The 9,429-nt window shown below is 48.8% G+C and overlaps 1 long non-coding RNA gene across 1 annotated transcript; it reads left to right on the top strand.

Moving 5' to 3' along the window:
* Nucleotides 1-2,537: 2,537 nt before the first annotated feature.
* Nucleotides 2,538-9,150, top strand: LOC140394842 (uncharacterized). Its single transcript, XR_011936034.1, has 2 exons — nt 2,538-2,629; nt 8,653-9,150. It is a non-coding gene; the product is annotated as an uncharacterized lncRNA (long non-coding RNA).
* The last annotated feature ends 279 nt before the right edge of the window (nt 9,151-9,429 follow it).

Here is a 9,429-nt window from a genome sequence, read left to right as displayed (position 1 = left end):
GTATCGACAGGGGTCTGCAGGTTTGCAGCCATGGAGCCCAGGGGGTTGTCAAACCCTGTCTGTGACAGTGCGACGCCGGCTCGCACATGGCCACTGGCGCCGATGCCCTCAGCGATGGCCTGCAGAGACTGGGCCATGGCCTGCTGAGACTGGGCCATGGCCTGCAGAGACTGGGCTATGGCGTTGAGCGCCTCTGCCATCTAGCGCTGGCACTGGCTCATGGCCTCCTGTGAGAGGGCAGCCATGTCCTGGGCCACAGACGCCGCCTGCACGGAAAGCCCCAGGCCTCGCAAACCGTTCCCCATGTCTGACACCGTCGCACCCATTGCCTCCACCGCGGACACCACCCGTGCGGTGTCAGCCTGGGTGGCACGCATGACCGGCACCACTCCAAGCTCCTGGACGCGGGTGGACTCCTCCACCTGCGACTGCAGCCGCCGCAAGCCGGCCGTCACCCTCTTCGCTCGTCTCCGGGTCGGTGGTTGCATCGGATCTATGTGTGGGTGTGGTAACTCCAGGAACCCGGGATCCATCTGGGCGGGACATGGGGGAGGGGGGGATATGGGGGAGGGGGATATGGGGGATATGGGGGAGGGGGGATATGGGGGAGGGGGGATATGGGAGAGGGGGGATATGGGGGATATGGGGGAGGGGGGATATGGGGGATATGGGGGAGGGGGGATATGGGGGAGGGGGGATATGGGGGAGGGGGCGTATGGGGGAGGGAGGATATGGGGGATATGGGGAGGGGGATATGGGGGATATGGGGGAGGGGGGATATGGGGGATATGGGGGAGGGGGGATATGGGGAGGGGGGATATGGGGGGGGGGATATGGGGGTGGGGGGATATGGGGGAGCGGGGATATGGGGGAGGGGGGATATGGGGAGGGGGATATGGGGGAGGGGGGATATGGGGGATATGGGGGAGGGGGGATATGGGGGAGGGGGGATATGGGGGAGGGGGGATATGTGGGAGGGGGATATGGGGGAGGGAGGATATGGGGGAGGGGGGATATGGGGAGGCTCACCCTGCCTGCTCTGACGAGTTTGTTCACCTTCTTGTGGCACTGGGTGCCTGTCCGTGGTGTCAGGGCCGCAGCGGTGACGGCCTCTGCCACTTCCCTCCACAGACGCCGGCTGTGGCGTGGGGCAACTCTGCGGCCGTGCCCGGGATACAGGGCATCCCTCCTCTGCTCCACCGCATCCAGGAGCGCCTCCACATCCCGTGACTCGAACCTCGGGGCTGAGCGGTGGCCAGCCATCCAGTCGGGTGTTCCGGTCGGGTGTTCCGGTCGGGTGGGGGGGAGCTGCGCGGCCTTATGAGCCGCCATGCCGTGCGGCGCGTATGACGCTGCCCGGCGTGAACCACTGCGCAAGCGCGGATCCCGTTACGTCGCTGCTAGCCCATTTCGGGCCAGAGACTTTCGACCCATTTTTCCGACGTGACGCAAGTTGGATTTGCGCCGTTTTTTGCGCCGATCGGTGGACCTTCCGCCGATAACGGAGAATTTCGCCCCAGAATTCTACAAAATATGGAATTCTCCGGTCCGCTTGCCGCCTTTTCCAGGGTAGCGACCCCCTGCTGGCAGCGGGATTCTCCATTCCCGCAGCCTGCCCATGGAGATTCCCATTGTGGACACCTCACGCCGTCGGGAAATCCGGGGCATGGGTGCGCTGCGGCAGACCGGAGGATCCCGCCGATGGAGAATTCCGATTGACATCCAATACATCATTATATTTTCAGCCAGCCGTTCATCTGTTTCATCAGCTCAAACTCACAAGAATGTGTTTAATTGTGATTATTGGCAGACTTTTTTTGTAAATTGCAAACCCCCAGAAGGAAATTAAACAATTTAACTGATGCAGTGATCTGTGGGCAGTCTCAACGATTTTCTGCTTTATATGTGTGCTATGTGTGTAGGTGAGTGAGCTGTAATGCAAAATGTTTACTGAGAAATCGCTGCGTAATAATTATCATTGTATTTGAAGTGACGTATTTTGGTTTTTGAAGCGAGATTGCTGTGCAGAAATGGTGAGGCAGCATCCTACAGTATCAATGAAGTGAATATGTTCCTCCTACTCCCATTGACCTCCCTTCAAGAAAGGCAATGTTGGAAACATTAATAATTGTGATTTGAGTCTCAGACTTAAATATTTATTGATGCTGCCCCAAAAGTTAAAAACCTGTGAAAGAAAGATGTGCAAAACAATTGTCTGTTATATTAGTTATCTGTTCTCTTGTATGTGCAGACAGAAAAAAAAATTAATCCACAGTAACACAATAATTAAATTGTAGATTAAATTTAAATAATTAGCGATTAGTATTAGGAAGAGATTTGTTATGACGGCTGATTTGTCTGTGGGCTTCTTAATGTCAAGAAATTAAGTATTTGCCTGCACCTTGCTACCACTGCGTTGATAGTTCAAAGTTCAATATTCAAGGTACATGTGTCATAATCCCTAGTGGTCCTAAGTCATGTGATGTCATCAGCACTGCTTATCAAAAGACTAATAATTGAGCATGAATATTTGCACTTGGACACTTGCTGCAACAATATTGCAAGTCTGCCAGAGAATAAAGCTACCATTCAGTACTTGGAAAGCCTGTCACTCAAGAAACAATGGCAGGTGAGATGAGGTAATGGCTTCAATAGTAGTTTGCAAAAGTGATATTGTGAAACAGGAAAATGCTGCTTTGAAATGCATCAGATCGATGATTTCCTGTTCCCTAGGACATTTTTTATTTGGCACAGATTCAAACTCTATCAAGTAAGGAGCTGACAGGCATATTCGTTTCCAAATAAACATAGATTCTGACTGGAATTTTATAGAAAGATAACTATTCCTACCGCTGGGTTTGAAAGCGGAACTCAGGCCTGCACAGAGGGATGCAGCGGGGCCCTGGCGCCATTTTACTGGTGGCAGTTAATTAAGAGGTTTCCGCTGGGACTACTGTCCAATAGAGTTGGCTGCAACCAAGGCGACAGGAAGGAGAGGGTGGCCTGCATTCTGAGGCACCCTCGAAGGCAAGGTAAGCAGGACCCAGCGATCAGGGCGTGTACCTACCAGCAGTGGTGTGTAGCCAAGGGGCAGCCATTTCCACCAAGGGGGTGCCCCCTCCATGGTCCCTGGTGTGAGCTTAAAGGTGGTCACTCTTGGGAACCATCTGGGTGGTCGCCAAGGTCTACCTGGTGGTCCCCTCCCCAAAAAAGCCCCTCCCGATGTTGGCAAAATTCTGGCGGGGCGGGAAGTGGGCATTCATAGGCACTTAATTGGCTTACTTGGCTGCTTGGTGGAGGGACGTGCTGAGGTTCCAGCCATTGGCAATATCCTATGGCAGCAGGAAGACATCGGACTTCCTTCCCCAACACCTCATGCCGTCATTATATAAGGCCTCTTACCTTTCAGCCCATCTCGAGAGGGCTAGTAAATCCAGCTCTCTGTAACCATTATGGCTGCAAAAGCTGCTTAAAATGCTCCTTATTTTCAAATGTCAAATATCATTCTTTTCGAAATGAATAATTAAGTAGTTGAAGGGTAATAGGTCAGATGCAAGAAAATAATAAAAGAACTGAGTATAGCCTGACACAGGTAACCTTGAACCAAGCCTGTCAAATTGTGATTTATAATGCCTCAGTACTTAGATTAATATATCCATTTTCAATAAAGATAAACTATCAATTACGTTGTTGAAAAAACGAAAATAGTCAGTATATTTCATTGTGAATTTTGTGTTCATCAGAGTGAATAAAGTTAGTGCTGGAAATTTAAATATTTTTCCATTCAGGCACTTAATATACTGTCTGCCTAGGCCAGTTAAATAAGATTAAGTTTAAAGCTTCCTGTGTTCTGCCCTAAACACTTTTTCTGAGCCCTGGGGGAATTTTAATGTTCAGATTTGCTCACAGGGAGAACGTGGAAGTAGGATGGGAGACCGTAAAGTCAAGGGCCAGGATTTTCCATGCCATTCACATCGGGCGGGTTTGGCGGCAGGAGCGTAAAATATTGCGTGAAGGCCTCAGGCACGTGTCTGGGCAACGTACGTGCAGGACGCGATCGTGCCCTCCACCATGTCAGTGGTGGGCCACTTTTCCTGCTGTTCACCATCTGGAACATCATTATAATACATTAGCATATCGCTATTGGGCCCATTCGTCAGGATCATAGGCCCACATTAAGTAAAGCATCCAGGACAACGTGATGTGAGAACGGTATGATGTACGACTGATTTCAAAAGGTATGTACACCCAACGGGCAGAACTCCAAGGGAAGCTGGGAGGTGAGTGAACGCAAGCTGCCGCAGCCTCTTCAGGGTGGGAATGGGGGGAGGAGGAGGGTCACAGAAAAGTCTGAACAGCAGAAGGTAAATGTTCCATTGAAAGTCTGGAGAGAGAGAAGGGAAGGGAAGACTGAGGCACGGGCTTCAGTGATGTCGAGGAGTCTGCACGGAATGAAGGTTCCGCGTAATCACAGGGTGGGGAGGCGGGGCTTATTAAGATGGGATGTAGACAAGGGCAAGGCTAATGGAAAAACATGTCAATGATCAGTACCTCATTGCAGCTGAGACCATTCAACTTGAGCTCAATTGACATCCTTGGAGTAAGGCTTGTCATGTAATTGTGCCCACTCAAACAGCACTTATGTGTGAGAATGCCAATAATTGCTGCTCAGCATTTAACATGGACATCCAAAATTAATGACTGCTGTGGCATGGCTGTACCACTGCTCAACTGGGCAATCAATGATATCCCCTTAGAAATGTAGCCATGGCACAATGACAGAGGATAGCATTCCTAATCCTTGGTTCTATGCTGAAGAGCCAATTGACAAGTGGCCCCCATGGACCAAGCTGAACCCAAGGCCTTGGAGTGAAGGTTTGGACAATGCCTGTGAATACGGTCAGAGCTCAGAATGCAGTAGAGTGGCCAGCTCTGTCGCAACTCACTTATGTGGTGTGGGGCAGGGGTGGTATGGGATCTTGCTAACTAGAATGTGAAATAAGGACTGGGCTTGGACAGAATATGAGTTAGCAGTCTTTGAGAGCCAGCTTCAGACAATGAATGGACAAAGAGGGTCCTTAGGAGACAAATGCTATCCGTCAAGCCGCTCTCTTTGATATTGCAGTGAGCAAACTATCAGGATCATGGAGCCTGGCGATCTCACTATCATTCTTCTCGTTCATAGGCAAGAGAAAAGAGGAAAAAGATGTCAATTGCAGGAGGCCAATGGCATGAGCAGTACCGTCAAGAGGCAGGGGTGGCAGGGCCTGCTATGCAAACAGAGGGTGAACCAGTAGGAGATCAAGTGTCCACAAATAGTGTTCGACATACCATAATTGTGGCAGGATTTTGTGCCACAAGAACTTGGAGGGTATCCCTGCCAGTGTTGCTGTAAGTGCCCGCAGTGCTCAATTTTTAGACCAGAGACTCCTTCCAGGGCTTCACAGGTGACCATTGCGGAATTTGTCAAGGTTTTGCACACATGTGCGTCCAGGAGGTCACGGCCACAATCTTTGCTGGAGCACAAAACCTGGTGCATTTTGACCAGGATCAGGGAAGCGAGGGGGCAAGAGAAATGGAATTTGCACAGGTCTCTGATTTCCACATTGACTGCACTCACATGGTACTCAGAGCTCTGTTGCATCAAACTGTTGACTATGTGAACTGCAAGTCCTCCTCCGCCTGCTGATGTGGACCTTGTTACCTTCACATGGCATCTGTGAGCATTGCTCTCATATCTGACTGATGGCAGCACACATATCCTCTGTGTTAAGGCTCCTGCCATGGAGACGCGGAAGATCTCCATAGTCCCTGAATTCCAGGAGAATGATCATTACTTGCAGTGGGGACAGTGCATAGATCCTCACAGAGCTTCTGTCAATGTCTGACTCCTGTCTGGCTGATGGCAACTCACCTGCTCTCAATGACCAGAGTCATATCATAGTGATGCAGTGGGGAAAGTTTAACCTCTCCTGATTCTATGACATTATCCTGTGCTGAATCCTTGAGGAACAGTGTTGCCAAAGGCAGAAGATAATGGGATGAGGTGGGGGTGGGGGGGGGGGGGGGGGGGGGGAGCAGGAGAGATGGTGGCAACCACCACCCTCGTTGCAGGTCTTCACCTAGAGTGTGCGTACAGAACATCACGGCAGGCCTCCACTGCATGTGGCAGGCATTCGAGGGGGGCATCAGTACATTTTGGTGCTGAATGTTTCCTTGGTCTGGCAGCAATCACATCCCAGCAAACTCCAAAGTATACTAGCTGTGTGCAAGTGTGGCTTTTAAGTATGGCGTCCAGCTCATTGAAGCAATGAGGTGATGGTGGGGGTGGGTGAATCAGAGGCCACCCGCCAGCAATACAGCCTGGAGCCCATGCCTGCAAATTTCTTTTGCCTAGTGCCGCATTACAGGGCAGACAAGGCTGCCATTACTGTCGACGAGCTAATCACTGCATTCCCCGCCTGGAACCGGACTTTGCCGATTTCTGAGATGATTCCGCCCAAGGAGCGAATTTTTGTGGTGTCTCTTCATCTAGGTCACAACATTAGCTTCTTGTTTCGTGCCTTCCCAACCAAATAAAGCAGGAAGGCTTGATGATTGTTAAAGCTGCACTGTTTGAAGGGAACATGTGAGGTCCGATCGGAGCCATTTTAGAATTGTCAACAGAGAGCCAGAAACTAGAGTGATGGAGTCTCAATGAGGGAAGGCTGCCCCCACCCCCACCCCCATTCTGTCACATATCTCAGGGTATCATGCTGCATGGGCATTTTATTCCCAATGGACAAAAGGATGAAGCTTCGAAGACCAAGTAAGTGTAGCTGGTGGTAGCACAGGAGGTGAAGAGAAGGAGTATCTCAATCCTGGAAACAGTGTCAATGAAAGTTCAATGGCCTCCTCAGGGCAGCATCGATGAGTGGCATGCCACATTTAAGTACAATCCCCCTCACTCTGACTTCCCCAACCTTCTCATGCACTCTTCAAACCAACACAACTTTCAGGTCCAGTTATTCTTCTCTTTGGAGGCATCACCTCATAACCCCATCTAAACATCCCTCACATACCCTCCACAAATGTTTCCTTTCTTCTCAACATGTTCCAATTTCTCACACTTATAACTCTTTACTTTCTCTCTTTTCAGAAGATAGCCCATAACATCAGACAGAGATTGAGAAGGGGACATGGCCCTCCAGTCATCGTGACCCTGATCCCGCATGGCCATTTGTGAAGAGGTAGAGATCTCTCAGTTACTTGCTGACAGCAGGCAATGAAACATGGTGCTCTACACAATGTTGACTTCGAATTCTTGTGTGCTGTCAGCTCTAATCTAAATCTGTCATCTTCCACGGGTCCTGCAAGCAACCTCGAAGAGTTTTGATACTGAACAAGGACAAAGATTCGTCAGAGGAGGTTACTCATTCGTAGCTCAGATCTAGCTACTTCGGTGGGTCTGTCACATCAAAAGTTGGATTGTCACATGGTGAACAAGGGCAGATGCTGGAGTCAGGGACAGCAGCGGAGACACCCCATCGGAGAGCACCTTCAAGCACTGAAGGGGTCAGGTTTGAGATTTAATTTCTTTCCCGGCCCCAAATCATCCATTTTTGGGGGTTAAGTTAAGTTCAGCCTTTATAAGGCAGCAGCAGACTATGGATGCATGTAGAATGTGAAAACCATTAGATTGTGGAAACAAACTACAGTCTTTTCTCCTGATTCCAGATCATTCACAACTGTTCTATTAGGCACACAAAACCTATTGTGCCATGTGTTCTTTTAAGTTTGTTAGTTTATTCATTCATGTGATGTGAGCATTGCTGGCTAGGCCAGCATTTGTTGCTCATCCCAACTTCCCGTGAGAAGGTGGAAATAAGCAACATTCTTAAACCACTATAGACTGCATGGTGCCAGAACTCCCTCAGTGCTGTTAGGGAGGGAGATCATGGGATTTGGCCAAGTCATAATAAAAGAACAGCAAGAAGTCAGGATGCTGTGTGACTGGGAGCAGATGTAGTCCCTAAGCATCTGCTGCACCTACCCTTTCAGGTGGTGAAGGTCTCAGGTTTGGGAGGTGCCCTCGAAGATGCCTTTGCGAGTTGCTGCCATGTGACTTGGTGCACACTGCTGTCATGTTGCACTGGTAGTGGTGGGAGTGAATGATCGAGGTACTGGATCAGGTGTCAATCAGGCAGGCTACATTGACCTAGAGGGTGTTGATCTTTAGTGTTATTACAGGCACACCCCTGCAGGCAACTGGAAAGTATTGCATCGTATTCCTGAATTGTGCCTTGTAGATGGTGAGACAGAGTTTGGTGCATCAGGAGGTGAGTTACTCTTTACAGAATTCCCAACCTCTGACCTGTTCTTGGCAGCCACTGTGTTTATATCGCTGGCTATATTTGGTCAATGGTAACCCTCAGGACGTTGATGGTGAGGGATTCGACATTGGTAGTAACATTAATGGTCAGGGGAAGTAGGGTTAGACTTTCTCTTCTGAGAGCTAGCCATTTCCTGTCAGTTGTTTAATGTGGGTATTCCTTGCCATATATTAGCCCAAGCCTGAATGTGGCTGAAGTCTTAATGGCTATGTATGGCTCAAAGCCATAATTAGTCTTCAACTTACCTATATCCCATTAAAACTATTTTTTTTCCATTTAGAATTGCGATCATGTCCAGGGAACATCGGGGTACCAATCAGCTTAATTCCCTACCCTCACGCCTGGCCTGCATATATAGCATATATGTCTGGCACTGTGAAACAGCTAATTGAGGAAGACAAACTGAAGAAAACGCAAACAGATACAATTCAGGAATACAAATTGAGACATTCCTACAGAGGTGCTTTGGATGACAAATACAAGTTCAAACGGCAAGGCTCAGAGTCAAGACCTCAAACTTCAAATGGGCCGGTAGACTACACGAAGCCAAGCACGACAAAAGAAAATCATTCAATTCCAATGTGTCCAGGGAAGCATGTCCTAGGAATCAGTAACACTTGCCATAAGGTTATATTCTGCAGCAAATGCCGTGCATGTCAATGGCCAAGTGATTACTAGATAGCTTTCTCCCCAAGGATCTCAGGCTTTGGTTTTACAACCATCGTCTTTCAGGACATGCCAAACAGTATTCATTCGATAAACTAGCTTCTTCACCAATCATCTGTATCACATCGTCGATGATTTACTAACAATAGTTGGGACTGGTATGGTACTCAGACTAATACTGCACTGCAACTTACAATGTACCTCAGGTAGAAACTTGAAAATAACAAAAATATATGTTTTTTAAAAAAAAAAATTCACACTCTTTTGAGGACACAACATCCACTGATCTGCTAATGTTTTCCTTCCTTACCAGCATTATGATGTCATCAGTTACCTGTCCAACATTCTGATGTAAACTTTGCTGGTCGCCTAAATACTGGATGACACAAGA

The sequence above is a fragment of the Scyliorhinus torazame genome, chromosome 18 (assembly GCF_047496885.1).
Source record: "Scyliorhinus torazame isolate Kashiwa2021f chromosome 18, sScyTor2.1, whole genome shotgun sequence".
NCBI classification, from domain to species: domain Eukaryota; kingdom Metazoa; phylum Chordata; class Chondrichthyes; order Carcharhiniformes; family Scyliorhinidae; genus Scyliorhinus; species Scyliorhinus torazame.
Note: the sequence above shows the minus strand (reverse complement) of the source record. Positions and strands in the feature narration are given on the sequence as shown.